The sequence below is a fragment of the Nyctereutes procyonoides genome, unplaced genomic scaffold (genome assembly GCF_905146905.1).
Source record: "Nyctereutes procyonoides isolate TBG_1078 unplaced genomic scaffold, NYPRO_anot_genome, whole genome shotgun sequence".
NCBI lineage: Eukaryota > Metazoa > Chordata > Mammalia > Carnivora > Canidae > Nyctereutes > Nyctereutes procyonoides.
In genome coordinates, this window is record NW_026575036.1 from 15186131 (window position 1) to 15213340 (window position 27210).

Consider the following 27210-nt stretch of genomic DNA (forward strand, 5'->3'; position numbering starts at 1 on the left):
AGTTTAAGGAAGGAGATCGGACAAAGAGGTAGGCAGAGACTAGATCACTTAGGGCCTTGATGATTATGAGGCATTAGATTTTACAGCTAACTGCATTTGGGAGCCCCTGGAAGTCTTTAAACAAGGACATGACAGTATGATAGGCATTTTTAACAGATCAATTTGGAGCCATATATTTGGGGGAAATATCTGCAACACAAAGTAAAGAAGACTAGTATCTACAGTATAAAAAGTACTCCTACAGATCTATATGATAAAAGACAAAAAATGCAATTGGAAAATCAGCAAAATACTTGAATTAGCAGTTCCCCCAAAGAGGAAATCCAAATGGTCAATAAATGTGTGAAAAATGTTCAATTTCATTAATCAACCAGGGAAATATGTGCTAAAACCACAATAAAATACCCATATAAGCCACTAGATTGGTAAAAGTAGAAAAAACCCAAAGAACTTTGACAATAGTAATGCAAATTCATCCTCTTGTGGTCAATGTTAAATTGATGTAACCATTTTGGAAAATAGAAGTTGTACATCTTCATGTTTAATTAATTAGAGAGAGTGGGGGGAATGGGAAAGGCATTAGAGGGAAGGGTAGGACAGAGGGAGAGGAGAGAGAGAGACTCTCAAGTAGATTCCATGCTCAGCGTGGACTGTAAGATCATGACCTGACCCAAAACCAAGAGTTGGACACTTAACCGACTGAGCCACCTAGGTAACACCATGTTTATTAAGACAGTCCAATATATACATACATATGTATATGTATATATTGTATATATATATATATAACGATATAGATAAGAGAAAGAGAAAGATATAGATCTTAGAGAAAGTCTTGCACATTAGCATTAGGAGACACATATCAGAATGTTCATTGTAGCACTAGTAATAACCGAAAATAATCCAAAGTCCAAAAATAGTGTAATCTAATGATACTAGTTACAATGTATTATATTATGAATTTTATACAGAGTTCCAGCTATATCCATCAGGATTCAGCTCATGAACACAATATTGAACAAAACAAAGCAAGTCATAAGAGAATACACACAGTGGGATTCCATTGATATAATTTCAAATTGATAAAACGAAACTATATTATTTAGGCATGTATATATCACGTGCTAAAACAGAAGTTAGGCAAGAGAGTGATTTTTTTAAAAAAAGGATTGTGTTTATCTCAACAGAAAGGGAGATGTGAGCAGGAAGCAGCCTTATACGGTACTAAAAGTGTCCCATTTCTATGAAGCACAAAAGTTTCTAATTTTGATGAAGCTCGATTTATCTATTTCTTTTTCTTTGGTTGCTTGTGCTTTTGGTGTTATACTTTAAAAAATCCTTCCTGGGGCACCTGGATGGCTCAGTCGGTTAAGTGTTCCATTCTTGATTTTGGCTCAGGCTATGATCTCACAGTCCTGAGATGAAGCCTCACATTGGGCTACACTCAGTGGGGAAACTGGTTCTGATTCTCTCTCTTCTGTCCCTCCACACTCTTCCTCACTCACTCACTCACTCACGCTCTCTCTCAATAAATAAATAAACAAATAAACAAAATTTTAAAATCTTAAAAAAGAGAAATCCTTCCTAGGTCCACAGACACAAGTATTTATAGCTTATGTTTTCTTCAAATAGTTTTATAATTTAAGTTCTTACATTCAGATCTTTAGTCCATTCTGAGCTAATTTTTTGTATATAGTATGAGATAGAGAGCCCAACATCATTCTTTTGCAGATAATGTCCTATTTCTAAACCAGTGTTTAGATACATGGAAATTTACTTTACAATATACTGTATATACTCTTCTATCTGTAAAATATGTTTTATAGATTTAGAAATATAAATAGGAAAGAATTACTGGGATACTGTGTGGAGTACCTGTTTGTGGAGAATACATTATAGTGAAATGAAAGACAAATCAGGAACATTAGTTGGAATGTCTTATGGATTTTTGGCCGAAGTAACAGGGTAGATGTGCCATTTACTGAGGCAACAATGAATGCAGAAGGAGCAAGGTTTTGGGGGGAGAAACAAAATTATCTTAAGGATATGTTCAATTTGAGGAACTTTTCAACATCTAAGTGGAGAAGTCAAAAAGGCAATCTGATATATGAATCTGGAGTTTAGAGAGAAAAGAGGGTCTACAGGTATATATCTGTGAGTCTCTGGCATACAGCTGTCATAAAGCTATGGAACTGGTTGATATTACATAGAGAGACAGTATAGATACAGGAGGGAAGAGCATCAAGGACTCAGCAGCATAGAGTGTCAATAATTAGAAGCTGGGCAGAGGAAGTGGTGGGTCCTTCCAAGGAGACTGAGAAGGAGCGGCCAGTAAGGAAGCAGAGGAATGTGGTTTCAGGAAATCTTAGAAAAGTGTTTCAAAGAGAAAAGAGTTGTCAAATACTGCTCAGAGATCAACTGTGATTTAGAGAACTAATTATTAGATTTGGCAAAGTGAAGATAGATGGTCAGCAAGTTTGACAAGAGATACTTGTGGAGGAAGCAGGCAAAAGCCTGACTGGCTTTACATAGTGCACTTGGGGAATCGAATACTCAGTGGCCACCATTTAGTTTGTTCACTTTCTTCCTTTCTACATTTTCTTTCAAAAAATAACAGGTGGCACAAATCTTTCCTTATAAAACAGTGTATGGGGGCATCTGGGTGACTCACTCGGTTAAGCATCTGCCTTTGACTCAGGTCATGATCTCAGAATCCTGGGATTGAGCCTCGCATCAGACTCCCTGCTCAGTGGGGAGCCTGCTTCTCCTTTTCCCTCGGCCTCTCCCCCTGCTTGTCCACTCTCTCTCTAGTAAATAAATAAAATCTTAAAAAAATAATAAAGCAATGCATGTATTCCTTGTTATGTGTAGCTAGCCAGTATCAGAATTGAATCCATTGTACCCTTTCCAGTTCATGTTATGGCTTACAAGTGATTGTCTAAATAAAAAAGTTATTCTGAAACACTGGATTTTAGTAATAAAAAGTCCTCTAGTACTTCTCCTTATACTACACATATGCAAGAACTGATTGATTTTCTAGATATTAGCGATCAGTGGCTTCATGCAACTCTAAATAAAATATTTGCTAGCATGAGCACAGAACAGTAATTCCTCTTTCACATTAAATGCCATTGATGTTATACAATGTTAAATAAGTTGACAATGCAATTTTGTCAGTAGCTTGTTTTGCTTTCTCTGAGCATATTTTCTTTCTTTCTTTTTTTTTTTCTGAGAATATTTTCAGTGACTTTCCAGCTAGTTTTTATAAACTGTTTGACAGCAGTGAGAGCTACCTCATTTGGTATATAAGGAATACAACTCTGAATAAAATACTGGTAGTTTTGGGGGCACCTGGGTGGCTTAGTGGTTGAGCACCTGCCTTTGGCTTGGGTCGTAATCCCAGGGTCCTTGGATCGAGTCCCGCATCAGGCTCCCCAAAGGGAGTCTGCTTCTTCCTCTGCCTCTGTCTCTGCCTCTCTCTCTGTGTTTCTCAGGAATAAATAAATGAAATCTTAAAAAAAATATATTGGTAGTTTTGGTCTCATTCTGACTGTAGCAAAAATAATTATTTAATTATGTACTATATTGTTTTGTTTTAGTGATGAAAAAAAATTTTTTTTTTTTTATTTATGACAGTCACACAGAGAGAGAGAGGCAGAGACACAGGCAGAGGGAGAAGCAGGCTCCATGCACCGGGAGCCTGATGTGGGATTCGATCCCGGGTCTCCAGGATCGCGCCCTGGGCCAAAGGCAGGCGCCAAACAGCTGCGCCACCCAGGGATCCCAGTAATGAAAATTTTAATTGGTTTACTGGAGTCCACAATGTTATGTTAGAAATTGAAATCAAAGCATCAATTTTTTGCCAAAACTCGACAGTTTCTTAGAAGATAGCACAGTGTGAAAAAAGATAACTACATTGCTAATTTTCAGATATTCACCATACACTTATATATATATATATATAAATATATATATATATTTTACTTGTTTCTCTGAAATTATCACATTTGCCTCTTATATAAAAGTGGGGGTCCTGTTCATTTTTTATATTTATGACATTTTGAATTTTAATATTTACATTACAATTTTCATCATTATATTTTTGCCTGAGTCTTTGCAAAATTCTTGATAGCATTTCTTTAAACATTGGAGATATAAGACCACACAATAGGAATGACACAAAGTATTGTGAAACTATTTGAAGTCAAGATGAACTATACCTGGTAATTGAATATTAGTGGAGACAGATTTCCAAATACAGTTTTTATAGTTCATGTGATATTTTCAAAAATGATATTATCACAGGGAATGTAGCAGGACTTACTGTTTGAAGACAGTAAAGTTAGCATTTTTCCTACTATTTATTTATTTACATTTTGTTTATTTATTTTGAGAGAGAGAGAGTGCACAAGCATGAGCAGGGGGGAGGAGCAGAGGTAGAAGCAGACTCCCCACTGAGCGGGGAGCCTGATGAGGACTCAATCCCAGGACCCCTGAGATCATGACCTGAGTTGAAGGCAGATGCTTACCTGACTGAGCCACCCAGATGCTTGTGTTTTTCATTTTAAAGGCTAAATCACCCAAAAGTAAAGAGCAAAGTAAGAAAAGCCAGGAGACAAATCCTTAAGTTACAAAATAAGGGGATGGCAGTGAGAGAATGAGAGGATGTTGAGAGTGAAGCTTTTAGAAAGATCTCAGTGGATTTAGAGTTTCAGATTGGACTGGGGTCAGGGTTAGGGTTAAACAGCAAAATATATTGCTTAAAAGTTAGGGACATAGCTTAAATCTCTTGCATGGAGCCTAAATATCTCATTTCAAAGGCAGGAATGCAATTCACAGGTAGGCTGCAAGAATTTCCCTACATCCACATGGTTCCAAGAAGCAGAGAAAGTGTAGCAACATATGTATCACAGGAAGGAGTTGTAGTTGCAAAAAACAGTCTGCATCTGTAACAGTGGGGGAGAACAGAGACTGCATTGTCAACATCCCTGTGATGGCCTATCTCCATTGGCTGGGGGAAAAATCAAACTGACATACAGAATACTGGGTCATAAGCAAGATTCCTGTTGGCTTGGAAAACAGTAGATAGCCAGAGTAACAGGAAGCCGTCTTGCTGCAAGAAGCCAGGAAGAGCAGTGTTGGTCTGAGGAAGTATTCCTATAGCAACACAATTATTGTGAACACCAACACTTGGAAGGCAGCTATCTGGACAAGCTGAACCTGGGACACTCAAAGCGAAAGCCACAAAGAAAACAAAGGGGTCTTAGTTACTGACAGAAATAGAAACAAACATTGTCCAGAGGGGAGCTCTCCAAGTTTGGTTCAGAAGACTACCGACCTATTATGATTAAGCAAGAAGGCTATGATTAAGCAATGAACTCAGAAACAAGATTGCCAAACACACAAGAAGGCGATAACCATGAGTGAGAGTCAGCAGAAACAAACAACAGATTTAGATTCCCTAAAAATTTCAATTATTGGAATCATAATTATATACATACAACGTAAAACAGCTGTGTATGAACTGTTTAAATAAAGCCTGCAATGTAACAAGTGACCATTCTAATAGAAACATCTAGGAATTTTCAGAGACATTTTGAGAACAATCTAAAAGAAACCAGAAATAAAAAATAACAATTGCTGTAGCAAAACCAAACAAACAGACAAACAACTGTGAAGGGATTAACTAGATTAGATAACTCAATTGATAATTTGCAAACCAGAAGATATAGCTGGAGAACTGATCTAGAATGTAGTAAAGAAAAGCAAGAAAATGAAAAATAAGAAAAAAAGGTTAAAAAATATGGAAGATAGAATAACAAGATCTAACAGAGTTCCACATAAAAAGAATAATGAGAAAGGAGAAGCAATATATACAGAGATAATGGCTGTGAATTTTCTAGAACTGATGAAAAAGCATAAATCCATAGATCTTAAAAGTAAAGAAGAAAAAAATAATGGGACAGGTAAAAAAATTAAAAATTATAATTCAAGAAAAAAATCATAGAAATAAAAAGAGGCTCAAATCTGAAAATATAAAAAGGCAAATATGATTTATTTTTTTAAAGGTTTATTTATTTATTTATTTATTTATTTATCATAGACATAGAGAGAGAGAGAGAGAGAGAGGCAGAGACACAGGTGGAGGGAGAAGCAGGCTCTGTGCCTAGAGCCAGACGTGGGACTCGATCGCGGGACTCCAGGATCACACCCTGGGCCAAAGGCAGGCGCCAGACTGCTGAGCCACCCAGGGATCCCCAAGGCAAATATTATTTTACAAAATAGTTCCACATGGTCAACACCAAAGTATGTCCTCATAAAATTACTAAATTGCAAAAATTGGCATTCTTTGGAAGTTAAAGAAAATAAATCACTTATAATGAGAAAAAGAGGCTGATTTCAGATTTCTTCACAATATTCATTCCTGTAAGACATTGTAGTTAGAGGAGTACAAAGTCAAGGAAAGAGGTGTGACCTGTAATTGCATAGCCAAAGTGTTGGGTAAGTAAAAAGGCAAAGAGTTCTGAAAACACAAGATCCTAGGGATAATATTTCCATTAACTTATTTGATGATTCTGCCAGTGGACAAATTTTATCAAACAATAGAGGACTAGAAAGCATAAGGTAGATAGCTTTATTTATTTATTTTTATTTATTTTTAAAAATATTTTATTTATTCATGAGAGACAGAGAGAGAGAGAGAGAGGCAGAGACAGAGGCAGAGGTAGAGGGAGAAGCAGGCTCCATGCAGAAACCCGACGTGGAACTGGATCCCAGGTCTCCAGGATCACACCCTGGCCTGAAGGCGGCGCTAAACCGCTGAGCCACCCAGGCTGCCCGGTAGATAGCTTTAAGGACTGCTGACAAATAGGATTAAAATGAAAACAAATATGGGCATTATTTTTACTAAACAGAAAGCTAAATATTAAGAGATAATATAATTAACTAAAATGAGGAAGTTGTGAAGAGAAAGGGGAGGTAGAAGGATGAAGCAAGCTACTGATTTAATTATTGTGTAGAATAGGGCACTTATAATCCTATCTTTGTAGCTTCTGAAAAATCCATTTTATCTAGAATTTCCTATTGCATCAAGTATATTTGTGTTTTTCTTAATTAACTTACTTAAAACTTAAAAAATTTTATATTTTGCTTATTTAATAAGCAAAAATCACTAGCAACAAAATTATAATCCAAATATCAATAAAGTTTTAGAAATCAAAGTGTCTTTCAAATTCTGCTGGTGTCAAAACAAAATGTGAGTCTGGACATTCGCAAGGTAAGAGTTTATTAAGGGGAACTACTGCAATAGGGAAATACTCAAAACCTAAGCCAGAAACAACTCTGAGAAGAAGTGGGCTAGCAAAACTTTTATATGCAGACACCATGGGACAGATGGCTGTGCAAAGAGGAAGGGGTATACTAGAATTGCAAGGCCAGGGGGAGGGGGTCTTGAACTTAATGAACTGTGTCGAATATTGTAAAAGTAGGAAGATCAAGGCATGAAATTTTAGTTGGTGGTTAGGCATATGGGCGGAGTTGGGGTTTGAGATGGAACAAACAAGTTACAGCATAGCAAGTTTGCACAAAGTTCAGGGTCAAGCCGTCCCTTAGCAAACTAAAGTTATGTCAAACATTAAGTTTGACCAGTTTTGTCATTGGCTATCAGTGCCTACTTGAATGATTTGGTTTTTAAGCAGATATAAATTGCATGTATTTCAGGGCATGCTGACACAAACATATCCTGGGATAATGCTCTATAAATATTGCAAATTAGGACTTACCTACAGGTGAATAAATTACAAAGCAGCTAGAAAATTTCACATTAACTAGCAAAAAAGAATGAAAACAAATGAAGTAAAAATCCAAATGAAATTAAACAAAGATCAAAATACATCTAAGGAAACAGAAGAGATTAAAAAGATAAAAGTAGGGCAGCCCAGGTGGCTCAGTGGTTTAGCACCTGCCTTCCGCCCAGGGAGTGATCCTAGAGACCTGGGATGGAGTCCCACATCATGCTCCCTATATGGAGCCTGCTTCTCTTCTCTCTATGCCTGTGTCTCTGCCTCTCTCTTTCTCTCTGTGTGTGTGTCTCTCATGAATAAATAAATAAAATTTTTAGAAAAAAGATAAAAGTAGAAAGTACTTAATTATAAAATTAAAAATGGCAGAATTAAATAACCCAAGAGCTGGTTGCTTAGGAAAGAAAACGTTTTAAGTAAGTTAATTAGGAAAAAAAGCACAAATATACTAGATGCAATAATTTGGAAATTCTAGATAAAATGGATTTTTCAGAAGCTACAATATACCAAAACTGATCTGAAAAGAAACTGAAAGTCTAAACAAATCAATTACTGTAAAAGAAAATATAAAGAGCTATCCCACACGTAAAAAAGCAATTTTTATAGGTTGTTATGTTGCGAATTTAAGGAACAGATAATTCCAAAATTATTCAAGCTATTTCAGCACATAAAGAAAGAAACCTTCTAAATTCTTTATACAAAGCAAGAATAATTTTGATACTAAATCTGACAAAGACTGTAGGGGAAAGAAATGCCCATTAATTTCACTTATAAATATTGATGAAATAATACTAAATAAAATATTAGGAAAAGGAAGCCAGCAATATCTTTTTTTTTAATTTTTTAAATTTATTTATTCATGATAGTCATACAGAAAACGAGAGAGCGAGAGAGGCAGAGACACAGGCAGAGGGAGAAGCAGGCTCCATGCACCGGGAGCCTGACGTGGGATTCAATCCCGGATCTCCAGGATCGTGCCCTGGGCCAAAGGCAGGCGCCAAACCCCTGCGCCACCCAGAGATCCCGAAGCCGGCAATATCTTAAAAGAATAACATGACAAAATGGGATTTATTTCAGAAATATAAAGGTGATTAAATATTAGGACATATATTTTATGGATAGATATGAGGAAGATCAACTCTACAGACTTTGAAACAGAATTTGATGAAAATTTAAAATCTATTTTTGAGTCAAAGATGTTTATAAAAGAATAAGAATAGAATATACTACCTAAACATAAATCTGTTTTAACTCCCAAGCCAGCTTATGTTCAAAAAGAATGTATTAGAAGCATTCTCATTAACAAAAGTTAAAAAAAAAACCGATCACTACTGTTTTCACTAACATTTTCTTAGCTAATGCAGTTATCTTAAAATTTGGGGATAAATTAGAAGTTAAAAAATACTGGATATAAATATGTTTGGTTCCATTACTTCCATTCAACATTGTACTAGAGGTTCCAGCCAAGGCAATTAGGCAAGAAAATGAAATAAAAGGCATCTAGATTAAAAAAGAAGTAAAACTATTTCTCTTTGCAGATGACATAATTCCAAAATCTCCATGATTTTCTATATATATAAGCTCACAAATCAATTAGGGCTAATAAGCCAGTTTAGCAATATTGCAAAGATACAGGATCAATATACAAAAATAGTTGTATTTCCACACATTAGTAATTATAATCCAAAACTGAAGAAAGCAATTCCATTTACAATAGTAGTAGAAAGAATAAAATACTTAAATTTAACAAAAGAAGTGGATGACTCCTAGTGAAAAAATAAAACACCATTAAAAGGAATTAAAGAAGACTGGAATTGAAAGATACCCATGCTTATAGATTGGAATACCTAATATTGTTAAGATGACGATACTCCCCCAAATTAATCTGCCGGTTCCATAAAATCTTGTCAAAATTCTAATTGCCTTTTTGTAGAAATGGAAAAGCTGGCCCTCAAGTTCATAGAGAATTGCAAGGGTCCCTGAAGAGCTAAAACAATCTTTAAAAAAAAAAAAAGCACAATATTGCAGTTATAAAATATATAGATTCAAGGATATAATATACAGCACAGAGAATATAGTTGATAATACTGTTACAATTTTGTATGGTGACAGACTTATTGAGGCTATTTCATAATGTATATAAATATCAAGTCATTATGTTATATACTTGAAACTAATACAATATTTTATGTCAATTATTTTTTAATAAAGACTATGTAAGGTGTACATCAACAGGAAAAACCCCCAAAAGTTTAAAGTTAGAACACACAATTCCTCATTTCCAAGTTACTTCAAAGCTAGAGTATTCAAGACTATGTGGTACTGGCATAGGATAGACAGGTAGATGAATGGAATGAACTGAGAGTCCAGAAAAAAATCATATACTTATGATAAAATGATTTTCAGTAAGGCTGTTGAGACAATTCAACGTGGGGAGGGTGGGAGTAATAGTCTCTAATGAATAGTTCTGGGGAAATTGGAATTTACAAACAAATTTATTTTTTTTATTTTTTAAAGATTTTATTTATTTATTCATGAGAAACAGAGAGGAAGAAGCAGAGACACAGGCAGAGGGAGAAGCCGGCTCTCCACAGGAGCCAGATGGGGGACTTGATGCCAGACCCCAGGATCACGCCCTGAGTCAAGGGCAGACGCTCAACTGCTGACTCACCCAGGTGTTCCTAACAAACAAATTTAACACCCAAGTGTTAAATACAGGTGCTATATACAAAAATTAACTAAAAATGGATCAATACCTATATACTAGATTTAGCTCTAGTAAAAAAGCTTTTATTTAGCTCTAGTAAAAAAGATTTACTGGAACTAAATCTTAAAAAAAAAAAAAAACATAAATCTTTGTGGCCTTGCAGTACGCAGAAGTTTCTTACATATGGCACCAAAAGTACAAGCAACAAAAGAAAAAACAATGAATTGGACTTCATTAAAATTAAAAATTTTGTGCTTCAAAAACTACCCAGTAAGTGAAAAGATAAGCAAAGAATGGGATAAAATATTTGCAAGTTGTATTTTTAAAAATTCTGCATGGGAAGAGTTACCATAAATTATAATATTGGCTACTTGAGGAAAACCATTCCATATTTGTATCACAAGGGGCTAATTTTCCTAATATAAAAGAGCACCTGCTATAACTAAAGAAAAAAAACAACCTGATAGAAAATAGACAAATCATATAACCAGACAATTCACAGAAGAGGTAATACAAATGACTCAAACATACAAAAAAAAAAAAAAAAAAAAGTCAACTTCACTCACAATAGGATGAAAGTTAATGTCCTGCTAGGGGATCATTTTTCAGCTGTTTGATCAGCAGAGAAAATATGTTTGATAATAATGTTTTGTGTGGCTGATACTATGGGGAACCAGGCACTCTAATTTCCATGAGAGGATGAATTGCCTCCATGAAGAGAGATTTTGGCAGTTAACTTTAAAAGTTATAAATTCATGTACCTTTGATGCAATAAGTCTATTTCTAGGAATTTGTCTTACAGACAGATTTAAATATGTAACATTTGTACAAAGTTATTTATTAAGACATTCTTTGTAATTAAAAAAAAAACTGTCTTTGTGTCCATTCAAGAATTCTCTGCAGCTGTAAAAGAAAATGAGGCTGGTTCTTTGTGTACTGATAGGGAAGGTTGTCCTAGAGATACTGTTGCATGTGACAAGGTGCAGAAGAGTATATGGCTTATGTTATTTATATACAAATATACAAATATTTATTTTTATACAAATAAAAAGATTAGAGGTGTGTGTATGTGTTTGTATGTGTATGTGTATGTTTTCTTACATATTGTAAAATATCTCTGGAAGAATCCAAACCTGATCAGTATTGGCTAGGGGATGTGGTTGGAGGGAGACCCTTTACTGTTTATCTTTTGACCTTTTTCAATTATTTTTCATTTTTAAAAATTTTTAAGTAATCTCTCCACCCAACGTGGGGCTTGAACTCACAACCCTGAGATCTAGAGTTGCATGCTCTACTGACAGATAGTTAGGCACTCCAACCTTTTTCAGTTTTGAGTCATAAGAATCATATCTATTTTTTTTAAATCTATTTTTAAAATAAACTGGGACACCTGGGTGGCCTAGTGCTTTGACGGCTGCCTTTGGCTCAGGGAGTGATCCTGGAGACCCGAGATTGAGTCCCACATCAGGCTCCCTGCATGGAGCCTGCTTCTGTCTCTCTGCCTCTCTCTCTGCCTGTGTCTCTGTCTCTGTCTCTCTCTGTGTCTCTCATGAATAAATAAATAAAATCTTAAAAAGAAATAAAATAATAAACTAAAAATGTAAGAGGATTTCTGTAAAAGAAGTACTTAATCTTAACTTCACACTTATGAACTGTGCATGAACAAAATTACTTCCTTGCTTTTTCCCTGAAATGGCCAAACTTTTTTGAATACTTGGTAGACCACCACTAGCTGACCACTCTCTGAGCAATATTGTCCTAGAACTTTAAACATTAAGATCCCAAAGAGTCTGCCACAGTTGGACTTTGTATCTGAGTCATATCACCTTAGGACTAAGTATTGTATTCTTATACCAAAAAGCAAATGGGAACTTATTTAGAGAAATATAGTTCTTAATTAAATTCAATACATTTTTATTGAAAACCTATTATGTAACATAATTTGTTTTGGAGTGATGAATGTATCATGACTACCATTCTCATGATGCCTACAACCATGCTAACATACCAAACTAAACCATGTAAAATATGTTTCAAAGATCCCAGCAACCCCATGGTAACAGGTTAAAATAGGCTTATTATAACACCTCTGAGCCTAAGTTTACATCTGAAAAGATATACATAAAATTGTTATTAGCAATTACCCCTGTTGGGTGAGATTGGTAGGAAGGAGATCAAGGACTTGTATTTTAAAAAAATATTTTAAAAATGAAGATGCTGGAATCATGAGTGATTTTTATTTAGTTTAGAGTTTTTGTTTTTCAAATATAAATATAGGAACAAATCAAGAATTTTAAGGAACCATATAAATTTATTTCTTTACATAATCCAAAAACTCTCATATACTGCTTTCCCTTCTCCTTTACTTAACAGTTGGTAGGAAAACCTGGCACTTTGTGTCTCCCTTGACCCTCGTAAAATTAAGAACGAGTTTCTTCTAAGAAGAACGTACAGTGTATCAAAGGATAAGGTCATCATCCAAAATGTGAAACCTAGAAACTTATTGCTTACTTAGGTAAGGGAAAGCTATACTGATCAGACACAGTGTCACTGAGCAGAACAAATAGAAGTTTTATGGAAAGTATTATTTTGGGACATATTGGCTACTGAGGCAGGAGTAGTTGAAAAATCAGCCTTAGAAACACAGGTTATAGAAGTGTGTTTTCTGTTCCTGAGGCATGTTTACTGGAATAAGTTGTCACTGATCAATTAAATAGGTTTAATAAAACCAGCTTGAAAATATCATGGCTATAAAAACATCAATCTTTTCATAGTTTCCTGTTTTTTTTTCTTTTTAAAAAAATAAGTTATGCCTCTTTTTTTGCTTGCCCTTGATTTGAAAACTAGAGGTGTCTTGCACTGAAAGGAAACAATTTCCTTAGACTAATCATAATTTGTTATTAAAAGGTCTTAGTGTATTCATTTTCTATTGCTGCTGTAAAAGATTACTACAAATTTAGTGGTTTAAACAACACAAATGTATTGTTTTATATTTGGGTAGGTTAGAGTCTGACGGGGGTGCCTGGGTGGCTCATTGGTTAAGCATTGGCCTTTCACTCAGGTCATGATCCCAGGGTTCTGCTGGGCAGGGAGTCTGCTTCTCCCTCTCCCTACCCCCTCCCCCTGCTTGTGCTTCTCTCTCAAATAAATAAACAAACAAACAAACAAATAAATAAACTTTAAAAAAAAGAAAAAGGAGAAGAAGCCTGACACAGGCCTCACTAGGCTAAAATTAAGGTGTTGGAAGGGCTGCATTCCTCCTGGAGGCTCTGGAGAAGAATCTGTTCCTTTTCCAGCTTCTAGGGGTTGCCTACATTCCTTGCCTTGTAGCCTCCTTCTTCCTCCTTCAAAGCCAGCCACACAGCATTCTTCTGACTCTGGTTCTGTTGTCACATCTTTCTCTGATCCTTCTCTCTGCCTCCCTCTTTCCCTTATAAGGACTTTTATGATCATGTTGGATGCAGCTGGATAATCCAGGACACTCCACAGATCTGGTGATAGGAGGTCCAAGACTTGTATGCTAGCTCAACAGTGCCATCAACTGACCCCTTCTGTCTTGCTGTATGCATCCTTAGCAATGACTAAGCCTCGAGCATTGTGCACGTGTTCCAGGCAAGAAAAATGAAGTAGAAGAGGCAGTACCGGAAAAATTCAGTTGGCATTTCATTTGCCAGAACTGAGTCTTGGGGGCCGGCCCGCCTCTAACTGCAGGGTAGTCTGAGAAGTTTAAGTTAGCTTCCCTGCATCTCTGAAAAGGGAAGGAAAATGGAAATAAGTGTGGAAATGAGTGATAGATATGCTAACCTACAGAATGACAACAGCTAAGTGATCTTAACAAAGAACTTTGTCTAGTTGCTGAAGAGCAGGAACCAGGTGCTGGAATTCTAGTGGACCACTTGCTACACATGTTATATGACACCTGGTGACAGGTGAGGTGCAGCTTCTCTCCTCCACTCAACAGGGCTCAGTCACAAGAGATGAGGTTGAACCCGGGACAGACAACTTCATGCTGGGGCAGCCCCCCCTCCTATTCCCTACCTGTGTATAATCCCATGCTTGATCTTCAGGAGTAAATGCCAAGTCGCATGCTTCCCGGTGCAGCTGTAACTCATTAGTCAGAGATTTCACAATGAATGCTTCTGTAAGCCAGGTGCAATCTGACCTGCCAACATTCCACATTTATCTTACTTTGCTACATTCTGGAGAGCAGAGTGGCACGAAGGCAAATCTAAGATCATATCCCCAGGGTCCCCCCATCTGATGTATGAGGTCATGCCCTCTGAAAACCCTTTTCTTGTAGGAAACGGGTACCTAAGAAGTATTGTCCCTTTCTTCCTCTTGAGGTCAGAACCAGTTGAAAGAGATACAGTATCAGACAAATGAAGGTCAAACTGTCCTTAATAACACTGACTAGAAGACATGGCCAAGTGGGCGCTGTCGTACTTTCCTGAGATTTGTCCAGGAGTTACTGGTACTGTTGAACAACACAGCTTCCCTGTAGAATACAGGCCTGTGAGGGGAAAGCTGACGCACTTTCTAGAAATGGTGGGGGAAGGGTGAGCTGTTTATTCTCCTCAACTCACCTGTCCAGCTAGGCTCCCCTATTCCCCTGGGGAGGAGTAAATGAAGGGCAGAGAGAGACTTAGTGATTCTCAGCTTTCCAGGAAGTTTGAGGTCACCCAGGGAACAAATGAACAATCAGGTTAGAGAATCATTTTGGTCCAGCTTAAATTACTGCATATGGAAAAACAAGGGGTAGGGGTGACATTTTCCCCCAAAGCTGTACCTTGACTGTGTCAGTGTCAGTACCTTGGTTGTGATATTGTACTATAGTTTTGCAAAATGTTATCACAGGAGAAAGCCAGATAAAGGCTATGTGGGATTTCTCTGTATTATTTCTTACAAGTGTGTGTATCTATCATTACCTCAAAATAAAGTTTAATTAAAAAGAAAAGCAGCACAAACAAAATGCACTTTCCTAGCTTTGGGGACAGGTGAGTTCAATACAAAGCAAACAAAGACACCTGCTTTCAATTTCTTTTTATCAGTAGGACTATCTTTAGGTACCTAAAAGCTATTGCCTCTAGGCTTGTGTTTAACACTGTGTTTGAGAGAATTACCTGGAGTCATAAAACAGTTCTTTGAGGAAAGGTGTGGGTAGAAAAATAAATTCATTCATAAAATATTCTTCAGACATTCTTTACTTAGTTTGTAAATACCATTGGCCAATATAGTTTTCATTGTTCAACACAAAGCCATAAAGTCTCTGGAGCAGATTTTATTTTTAAGATGGCTATGGCAATCAACGGTCTTCCTCCTTAAGTTTTCAATAACCACATAATTAGCGTGCTTCTGACTCTCTCAGAAACTAAAACACAACTGAACTTTATTTGTTCTTTCATGACCCTCATGACATACCTCAGCTTCTCAGGACATGTCTCTCACTTGGTTTACATCACAAAATTTCTGGCATCATCTCAGAAGACTCCCAGAAATGCCTGTTTTACCACTCTGTCCCTCCAGTTCTCCTAGTTTTGAAGGTCTCTTCTGGTTTCACTTTCATCCCTAGCTTGGAGGCCCCACTGTCCATTGTTATTTGCAGCCTGCAAAACTCTCTCATATTCTTACTCTTCTGTTCCACTTTTACTGTAACCCTCTGACCAACAGCATACCTTCTCCATTCTTATTAGGAGGCAACTTGACAAAGAACATACCATATTAGGTTTTACTTGGGACAAATATAGATTCGGATCTCAATTCTGCTCCTTTATCTTCAGTGGACATTTATTAATTTTTGCTCACCATCATTCAACCCCTTTTCTTTTGACAACAGCACTACAGTTCTTTAGTGAATTACCTGTCCAACCCTCCAGGCTTGTTGGCAGCTCTCCTACACTAAACATATGACCCTTGCTAAGGCAAACAGTTTCTCTCTAGATCTGGACTCTGGAATGGAGTGACTCGAAGACATTAAGTGATTTACATAGGCATCTATCTCTTTCTATAACTGAGATCTGTGAAAATATTTTGTCCTTTAGATACTGGTTGATTAGCCCTCCCTTTGTTCTAATAGCTTTCACCTATCCTTCCAACGAAATTCCCTTTATCTTTTATTAGCCAGAGTAATTTTCTGTTGTTTGCAACCACAAAACCCTAACGAACTAGCTGTGAAGGTTATATTAGTGACTTAAATTCTGTATAATCAAGAAAAATTACATTTACATATATAGATGTCATGCATTAAATATGAAAATAAACTTAGTGATTCTGGCCTGTAAAAGCGACAATAAATCCATGACCTCGAAACTAGGTGACCCTACCACAAAGCTTGACAATCTTTTTATTTGTTCTGGGCCATCTGCTTCTACAAAATTCCCTCAGCAGATTTTACAAACATTTACAATTTTCTTCAAGCTGCCCATTTAACCTCTCCCTCAATCTCAACAGCTTGTCTTAAGCAAAATGTCAAGGAAACAGAGGTACCAGGTTTGCAGAACCTTGGAAAGTTTTATTGATCTTGTGATTCATGCCGGTGTCATGATGCCTCAAACCCAGCTCAAGAGAATAAACTTTTGAAAAAAACATATATAATCAAAGCCATCCTAAATTTGCAACATTGATTACAACAATGGTAAGAATCTCTTTATACCATTACCTACATCCTATAATAAGTGTTTATAATAGTCGGAATAATTCAATGATTCTTCTTGCATATACGTACCAGTGTAATGACAGGGCAGACGGATGGAGTGAGGTTGTATTCTTTTCTGCTGCTGAAATTCTTCCTCCTAATTTGATGATGTTTGACTTGAAGGTCATATATGGTAACTTTTCTTCTTACTGCAGGCTTCTGGTATGATGTGAAGTCAGTACTATTTGCTCTTTGAACAACTGTCAGGATCAGAATGCTTCTGGTTTGTCCCAGTACTAGAGATGCTATTTGAAATTTTGTGTGCCTTCTTCCTAGTCAATCATCAGAACATCAAGATTACATGAGGCTACAAATAATTAATGTGGTAAAGGATGCAAATTATGTCTTTTTATAATTACCATACAGTGCTATATTAGCTTCAGGTATACAATATAATGGCTCAACAATTCCATATATTTGTTAGTGCTCATCAAGCTAAGTGGTACTTGCAAACCCCTTTGTCTATTCACCTTGAATTATGTCTTAATTATGAGTCTATAAAGCATTTTCAAAATGACAAAAATACAAGCATATCAGTATAAACACCAGCCATAAATGTATGCAATCCCAATGAATAGAAAGCACTATGAGATGAAGAAAACTTGACTAACTTGCAAAGGTGGTTTCAGGGTATCTAGAACCAAACCTTGTGCCTTTCTCATTGATTTCTTTTTTTTTTAATTATTTATGATAGTCACACACACACACACAGAGAGAGAGAGAGAGAGAGAGGCAGAGACACAGGGAGAGGGAGAAGCAGGCTCCATGCACCGGGAGCCCGACGTGGGATTCGATCCCGGGTTTCCAGGATCGCGCCCTGGGCCAAAGGCAGGCGCCAAACCGCTGCGCCACCCAGGGATCCCTCTCATTGATTTCTAAAAAGACTCTTTTTATATATTTTTTTCTTTCCCTACCTCCCCCCTCACTTTGCCCTTCCCTTCTCTTCCTTTTCCTTCCTTCCTTTCTTCTTCTCTGCCTTTTCTCCATTAATAATCTAGGACTAGCATTAAATTTGTTAGACATAACATTTTCTGGGAACATATGTTTCAGATTTTCTCTCCTTTTAACATTTCATTTTATTTTACAATTTCCTCCCCACACTACTGATGTTTAGATATTTTTCCCTAGATGAAACATGAGTTTTTCTTGTGAGCCCTAATCAGTTTTATATGTTAGAAGAGCAGTAGCTATTTCTGGCAGTCTCTGACTAAATGGGCTTGAAGTACAGAGATGGTTTCATTAGCCTTAGAATGAGGCTCTGGAGACTCCAAGATGTGGAGAAATTTTGGGTGCTCAGGCTCAATGCCCGTGATTTCAGCTTTGCATAGTGGCAGTATCGTAGCCAATGAGGTTTATCTGAGGCATGATTATTGCTAATTGAAAACTTTTCTCAAAAAAAAAAAAAAAAAGAAAAAGAAAAAGAAAACTTTTCTCAATGCCAGTGAACTCATTGGCAAAATAAGGTTTGTGGCTTGAATACAAGGAAACACCTGCCTACCTGACTTCTAGCTTTGCTCCTGAGAAGGGGCACATACCAACAAGGAAATGTTAAAAGTTTCTGATCGAGTAGGTATATGAACAGCAGGCTGCTGCCCAGTGCCCTTTACTGGGCATCACGATGTTACTGATCATGATAAGCTCTTGTTCATAGTACATAGTATGGTGGAAGTGCGAAGACAGCAGGACTAGCTGTAGTAGCAATAGCCGTGTCTGTGCTAAGAACATACTGTGGGGTATGACTCAGAACGTGGTCTCATGACAATAATTTAGGAGATGTGTAGGTCTGAAACCCTGAGCATTCCAGGGAGAGGTTGGTTGAACAATTTGTCTAGGAGAACAGAATGTGGCACGTTTCTGGGAGTCTTGGCACAGCCACCATGAAGTATCTGAAAGAGGTGCTGACAGATAGGAGGTGACTATGAGGCTGGGTGTAGCTCTTGCTTTTAGCAATCTCTGCATAAACTGATGATGAGAGTAGGCGGTCTGCTCTTCTTAATGTTGAACTAAAATGGTGAATATTGACTTGGTGGATATATTGGTGGATTCTTCTAGGAAGAGAGGGAAGCCTTCTTCTGAGATCACACTTCATTATGCCTTTGCACTAGAGTTTGTTACCGAATGGGTAAAACTCTTTTTGGAGATAAGGTTTCCTTTAGAGTATCTTTTTTTTTTTTAATTCCCCCTCCCAATTAGAAATTCTGGAATAGAAAAAAATACAAGGACAGTGTTCAGAATAATAAGAAAAAAGAAATGAGGGTTGAATTGTGAAGAACACCAATACTTACTTAAAGGAAGAAGATCAACAATGGAAGCTGAGAAATAGTCATAATAAGGTTAGGACAAAAGCCAAGGAAGAATGGTGTCACAGTGGCCCAGGGATAAGAGATTCATGAAAACAAACGCTGCAGAGATTAAGTAAGTGCTGAAAATGTATTGGAATTTTACACCAAGAGCTCCTTGCAGTATTCCAGTGACCTGGGGATCACAGTTCCACTGGAAAAGTTTGGGTGCAGATCAAATTGCTGTGGGACAAAGAAATAGAAGGTGAAGAAGCGGAAGTGTGCATGGACTTCTCTTTTAGGAGTTCAACCGTGGAGACAGAGTGGGTAACTAGAGCCAAAGTAGGAAGAGCAGTTCAGGAAGGGTTTTGTGTTTTCTTTTTTCCCCAAGATGATATAGAAGTGAAGCTTCAGAGTATAATATCAGAGTGTCTGGAACCAAGATAGGGGAAGACCTAGCAAGGAGGAAGTAGTTTAAGTTGACAGAGCAAAAGGGTGATGGGAGCGGAAGAAGATAGTAAAGGATACAAGGGAAGGATGACAGCCAGGCTCCAAGATGTCCCCCAGTGAGCCCTGCTTCCGGGTATTCACACCCTTGGGACATCTCCCATGTCGTACCAGGGTGGTCTTCGTGACTGACTGAATACAATAAAAGTGATACTATGTCGCTTCTGAGAAGAGTTTATAAAAGACACTGTAGCTTTCATCTTGGTGTCTTCTCTCTCTCTCTCTCTCTCTCTCTCTCTCTAATCATTCATTCTGGGGGAAACCAGCTGTCACTTCATAAGCAATCTTATGGAGAGGCACATCTGGTGAGAGGCTGAGACTTCTTGCCAACAACCAGGTGACGAACTGGCAAGGGGATTCTCTAGCTCAGGTAAGCCTTCATATGACTGCAGCCTGGCTGACCTCAGGAGACAGTCTAAAGCAGAAACACTCAGCTAAGCTGCTCCCAGATTCCTCACCATTTGGAATGGTGTGAGATAATAAATGTTTATCGTTTGAAACTGCCAAGTCTCAAGTAATTTGCTATGTAGTGTAAGGGAGGGAAAAGTGTTCCTCAAACCTGTGAAGGTCCCTGGCTTAGTCTGAAAATTAAACCGACAAAGACAGATTAGTAAAAGAGAAACATACAAATTTAATACAAGTTTTATGGGACACAGGAACCTTCATAGGGTAATGAAGACCCAAAGAAACAGTTAGACCTGAGTACTTTTATGCTGGGTTTGAAGAGAGGATTGTTATGGAGGAGTATGAGAGATTATGAGGTAATTATAGTAACATACTCAACAAGGCCGTTTGTTTGGATTCTTCTTGATGTCCTTTTGTCCTGGAGATAATGATGCTCTTTCCACCATGTATAGGGAGGGCACCTTGTCCATGAGGGTTTTATGACCCGATTCAAGGCAGAAGTGTAGGAGGAAGGTCAGAGTGATCTTCCTGCTTCTGCTTGTTTTCTCAAACTCCTTCAGTTAAAATATTCATATTTTGGGATAGCGTGTTCTGAACCCCATCAGCATAAATAGATAAATAATACAGGAGGGAGTACCTTTGGGCAGGAGGATATTCTGTTTCCTTTGAGAAGTTATCAAGTCATCATTTTTACAAGTTCTTGTTCTTTAAGTTTATTCTTTATTCTTAAAAATTTTCAAATATTAATTTACAACCAGGCTTTAATCATCTTTATTGCTCAGTAAAACCCCCATGAATCTACTTTTTGTAACATCCCACTCAAAGTTATCTATAATACCTCTTAGCTGATATCCATTTAATGATTCATTTGATAACTACTTATTATGTGACAATAAACTTTAGAAAAAGCAGTGTTGCTTTTAAAGTGATTAGTACAGTGACAGATGAGCTATTTGCTAGTATATCCAAATTATCCACCCATATTGAACAAAGCAGTGTGGGTGTTAAGCATAAAAGCATGAACAAATGTCCAAATAGTATATGTGAGAAGTTAATAATCCAGGTAGAAAAAAAATGACACAAAGAACCCATGCATGCATGAAGAACAATTTGAGAATGTATCAAATCAAAGTGGTGTTCAAAGCAAAAATCATGTTTGCATGACGAACAGTAGAGTATCAGCTAAGACAAGTGATACTCTTGATCACAGAACAATGAGAAATTCTTCCAGCAAGTAGGTGTAACTGCCAAATGGGATCATATAAAAGACGTATGAAGGGAAAGCTAATTTGGGGGATATAACCAGGTGGAACTGAAGCTGATTCTTGCAGTTATGCCTCAGGTCATCCAAGAGAGTTGTACCCCCTTTCTAACCGTTTATGATAAGTACAAGATTCATGCATACAAAATTATTCTTTTGGTGGGTGTGACTTACTGCGTAATAAACTTGTGAATTTTCAATCATCTCCATTATTTATCTCAGAACTTTACTCTTGTATTCATTTAGGAAGGACTTATATGCAAACCATTGTGCAAAGTTTAAAATGCCAAATATGTCTCAAAGAAATGAAAGACAGTGTTTTTTTTCCTTAACAAGTTTTGTTTTTAGGGTGGTGGTGGTGGTGGTGGTGTGTGTGTGTCTGTGTGTTTAATCACTATCTCGTCTCCTTTGCTGTATTTTGGGTTTCATTAGGTTAGAGTAGGCTGGACCATAGTGAGAGGTCATGGGCCTGGGCAAAGGTGGCAAGATTAATAGGCCCCGCTGTCAGTACAGAGAAGGGTCTAAGGAGATGGACATAATTTTCATGGTTTCCCATTAATACTTTGTAGGAAAAATTACAGTACTTAGAAATGGAAGACTTTGAATTCTGATTTTACTAATTTAGTAGCTGTGTGTGATACTGAGCAAAAGACTCACCTCTCTGAGTCTCAATGTCTCCTCCACAAAGTAGAGCTAAAAAAACCCCTGCCATTATTACATTCTATTTTTTTCTTAAAAGTCAAATGAGCCTTGTATCAAATATATGTGAAACTATTTTTAAAGCTATAAACATTATTTTTATTGCCGTTTCTATTATCATTTCGTCTTACCTTGAACTTTTATGTTCTTGGCAAAAGCTCAGATGGTCTTTAAGTCTTGAGGGCAATGTGAGAAAGACTCATAGCTAATGCTGAAAAAAGAAAACAAACCCATTGTTTTTTAAACAAAATTATTAACACATTTGAAATTAATTTTTGAGTCAAAAATAATGCCTAAAACAAGTCTATATTACTGGAAAAAATCAAATATATCTTTGGGATTGCAAAGACTTTATATTTCACACCCTAGAACAAGATCTTTTTTCCCAACACCAAGAAGCTAAAGTAGGGGTTTCTGGCTGGCTCAGTCAGTTATGCATCAGACTTCTGATCTCAGGATCCTGAGTTCAAGCCCTGCATTTGGCTCCACCACGGATGAAGCCTACTTAAAAAAAAAAAAAAAAAGCTAACCTATTAGCATTTGCTTTTGCAAATAGTTGAAACAAACAAACAAGAAACCCAATGGAGACTTAATATATTGATTATGTAGGGATGCCTGGGTGGGTCAATGGTTGAGTGTCTGCCTTTGGCTCAGGGCATGATCCTGAGGTCCTGGGATTGAGTCCCACATTGAGTTCCTCCTGGGGAGACTGCTTTTTCCTCTGCCTAGGTCTCTGTCTCTCTCTCTATGTCTCTCATGAATAAATAAAATCTTTAAAAAATATATATATAGATATATAGATTATATGAAAGGTAAGTACCTTGGGATATTAAAACACTTGATTTTTCTTTTTTTTTTTACACTTGATTTTTCTAATTATAAACATAACACATTTATTGTGGAAAATTTGGAAACTGCATGTAAATATAAAGAAGAGAATTATTAGAACTCATAATCACATTACTCAAAAACAGTCACTGTTAAAATTTTTGCATAGTTTTTCCAATTCCCTTCTCCCTCTTTTTTGGCTTTTTTCCCCACGTATTTTGAATCATAGCACTATAGCATTAAATAATCTTTCAAAATATGATTTTTACTATCATAGTCTAAAATTGTTTTTTTTTTTTTGCATGTAAAATTTAAGTTGTTTTTTAGATCTAAAATCTAAAAATCTTTTTTAACAAAAAAACATCTGGGGATGCCAGAGTAGCTCAGTGGTTGAGCGTCTGCCTTCTGCTCAGTGTGTGAACCCCACATCGGGCTTCCCGCAGGGAGCCTGCTTCTCCCTCTGCCTATGTCTCAGTCTCTTTGTGTCTCTCATGAATAAATAAAAAAAATCTTAAAAAAAAATCTGAATTTATTTCAAAGGTAAATCTTTTCTTCTGCAAGTATTTTCGTAAGGACCTATGTTCCAAATCTTGTATTACTCTGAACTCCTTTGCTTCTTTTTCTTCTGGGAAGGCCTCTGAATTGACTTGATTCTGAATCAGATCTGAATTTTGTCACTGAATCTGAAGAATTCTTCCTTTTTTATCCAATTACCATAAGCCTAGGACAGGCCTTTGTTTCTCCCACTTTAGGCTACTGAAGTAGTTTTCTTACTGGTTTCCTTCTTTCTAGTCTTTTTTCTCTCTCATTCATTTTACAGACCTCTTTAATATATCATTACACTGCTCAAAAATATTGACTATTTCTAGGTTCTATAGGCAGAGGCTGCAAAGTGGAGCTCCAAGGCTGGATATAGACTGCAAATTTGTTTTATTGCTCCCTGTGTTTTGAACTTTTTTTTTTTTTTAATTAGTTGGAATCCTTTAGGTGGATTTTATGTTTCACTGATTTATGTTACTTGGCTGGCTTCTAGGTTTCCAAGTAAAGCTGAGCAGGTTTGGCATTGTAGGTCTCCAGAGGGCACTGTGTACATAGCACCCCCTACAGTTGTGCCATGCACAACCAGTATGATCACAGCTCTACCCCATGGTCTGGCTGAAACCTCTGGACGTTTGAAGCTCTATACTCTAGTTTATACAATATGTCAAAGAAAGCTGATGTCTTGTCTAGCCCTGTCCACAATAACTACTAATCAAGCCCATTCTGTACCAAAGCCTAGAAAAGGCTGACATTTCTAAAACTTTGCACTCTAAGATAAGTTTTAAAAAACAGGAACCATTCTAAAAGCCTTGAACTCTAAGATAAGCCAGAAAGTTGTTTTTTATTCAAAAGACAGAAATATGTTTTCTTTTGTATCAAAATGGACCCAAAAGTTATCCAGTTGAAATTACTCACTACCATAGAACAGAGTTATCTCCTGACCTTGTGATTTTTAATTCAAAGGCTTCTATTTTCTTGATTAAGTGAGTCAATTCTGCACTAACTTGTCTCTTTTGCAAATGCAAGTTAAAACTCTACTCAGTTCTTGAATTTGTGTCTGAGTTTTGCAGAATAAAGTTCCTTTAATCCTAATTCTAAACTCTTTACAATGTGGGTCCTATATCCCCCAAATTTTCTCTTTTGCATAAAAATTAAAATAAACTAATAAAGGAACTGACCAATTTCCCCTTAAAGCATAAACTTCACAATGCTTTGTTGTTTTCTTCCTTCCCCTGATCCTTTGTTCCCCTCTTCCTCTCCTCTTAATCTATGTCACTTCTCTTCAAGGCCATTTTTTTTTTAAGATTTTATTTATTTATTCATGAGACACACACACACACACACACAGAGAGAGAGAGAGAGAGAGAGAGAGAGAGAGAGAGAGAGAGGCAGAGGGAGAATCGATCCCAGGTCTCCAGGATAAGGCCCTGGGCTGAAGGCGGCACTAAACCACCCGGGCTGCCCATCTTCAAGGCTATTTTAATCCCACTGCCCTCCCAGCTGTGCCACCTTAGTGTCCATCTGTTTTTCTCAGAACTCTTTCTGCCCTTATTGCCTATCTGGTCATTTATTTGACACAATGTGAATACTGTATGTGTGCATTTTTAAAATTTATTTTTCTCTTTTTTCTTATGATAAAAGTAAGACTTGTTCAATTTAAAATATAGAAAACATAAAGGAGCAAAATGAAATGAAACACTTGTCATAAAACAATAAATACAGAAGAGAAAAAAAACCCCTAGTCAAACATTTGTGTAATCTTGTGATGGGGATGGACCATCTAGTCTGGTGCCAGAAATATAAAACTTGAATTTAGAAACAATAATTTGCCTTTTTAAAAGTGTTACCCCTCTCTACATGATACTTGTTTCATGGAGTAAAACATCAAGTTTCTTTTTTGTTAGGTGAGTTTTGATTTCAGAGGACACTGATCTCCTTGAACAGAAGAAAAAATGGACAGCCTCTCCAGACCTTGATTCATAGAATCATGTATCTCTATAAAGCACTTGTGCCATTGCACAGAGTAAAAGTGTGTAAATGTGTTGACACTTACACTTTCTATTCAGAAACTGTTAGTATCATCAGGGCCTTTGGTTCTAAATAGAGTTTAGACAGTTCCAGCAAGAAAATAATGGAAAATTAGTGATTTATGGAACGAAACTACTAAGTAGCAGAGTTAATCACTATTCTTTTAGTCTTAGAGTTAAAGAGAAGCTATTGAACTAGTCATTGATACTTTTGACATCTGATGAAATCCACCTTATTTTCAAAAAGCCAAAAGAAGGAGTTTTTTTCTTCCAAGAAAAATATAGTAAAATCTTTAAGTAATGAATAACATATAAAACACCTTCAAACTACCATGGATCGCCAGTCTGTGTTTCAATCTGTTGAGTGGATGAAGTCTGAGTACCACTTGGAAAGTTCCCTGCCTTCATAATCTCTATGCATGCTTTCTATTCCTCACTTCAGATGCCTTTTGGAGTTTTCGTCTTTTATTATAAAGAACTGATTTTTTTTCTCAAACTTATGGAAAGTGTAAATCAAGCTTCTTTAGTAAATTGTGTTTTATTATTTAGTAAATTGTGCTTATTTATGTAAATGATTATATATTTATCTAAAATATGTAATCTAAATAGAGAATGGTGAACTTATTATGCAAATACAAGAAAGCCTTGAGAAAGTCCCTTAGCTGTTCCATACAGATCCAAAATATTGGGGTTTACGGATGGGAGCTTGGTTGGGTTGAGAAGGATGGCGAATGGTATATGGTATCACAGGGATTAGTGTTGGGCTAGTTCTTTGAGAAAAAGTCATTTTCCACATCAAAGGGCACTTGTGAGAGAATTTATTAAAATTATGGAGGCACTAATGCCAATCCAAGCCTCCTTTTGTTACTGTCTCCCTTCCAAAAGAATTGTGAGCGCTAAGCCCAAACTCATAAAAATTCTGGAGATGGTACTGCCTTAAACCTTTCTGGAAAATATATATTCACCCTTATTCCCATTCTACCCTCTTTCAGAAGGCAGAGGGAAGTAAAGAAAGAAAATAATAATAATATTTATTAAGTCCTTAATATTTTGCCTGCCTTATATTTAATAACATATGTACTCCTCTCAACAACTTAAAAGGTATGTACTGTACATCCTCTTATTTTGCAGATGAGGAAATTGAGCTTTGAAGAGGTTAATTTATGTGAGAGTCCCTGACATCCTGAAAGTTTTCCACATGGCCCCTTCCACTTGGCCTAAATTATTCCTCCCATTCCTTCTTGCACAGGATTTTCTTTTTTAAGATTTTATTTATTTATTCATGAGAGACACAGAGAGAGAGAGAGAGGCAGAGACACAGACAGAGAGAGAAGCAGGCTCCATGCAGGGAGCCCCATGTGGGACTCGATCCTGGGACTCCAGGATCAGGCCCTGGGCTGAAGGCAGGCACTAAACCGCTAAACCACCTGGGCTGCCCCTTGCACAGGATTTTAATCCTGATCTGTC

At 36.9% G+C, this 27210-nt stretch overlaps 1 pseudogene; it reads left to right on the forward strand.

The window, feature by feature from the left end:
- The first annotated feature begins 18513 nt into the window (after nucleotides 1-18513).
- Nucleotides 18514-18596, forward strand: LOC129505717 (U4 spliceosomal RNA; annotated as a pseudogene).
- Nucleotides 18597-27210: the final 8614 nt, after the last annotated feature.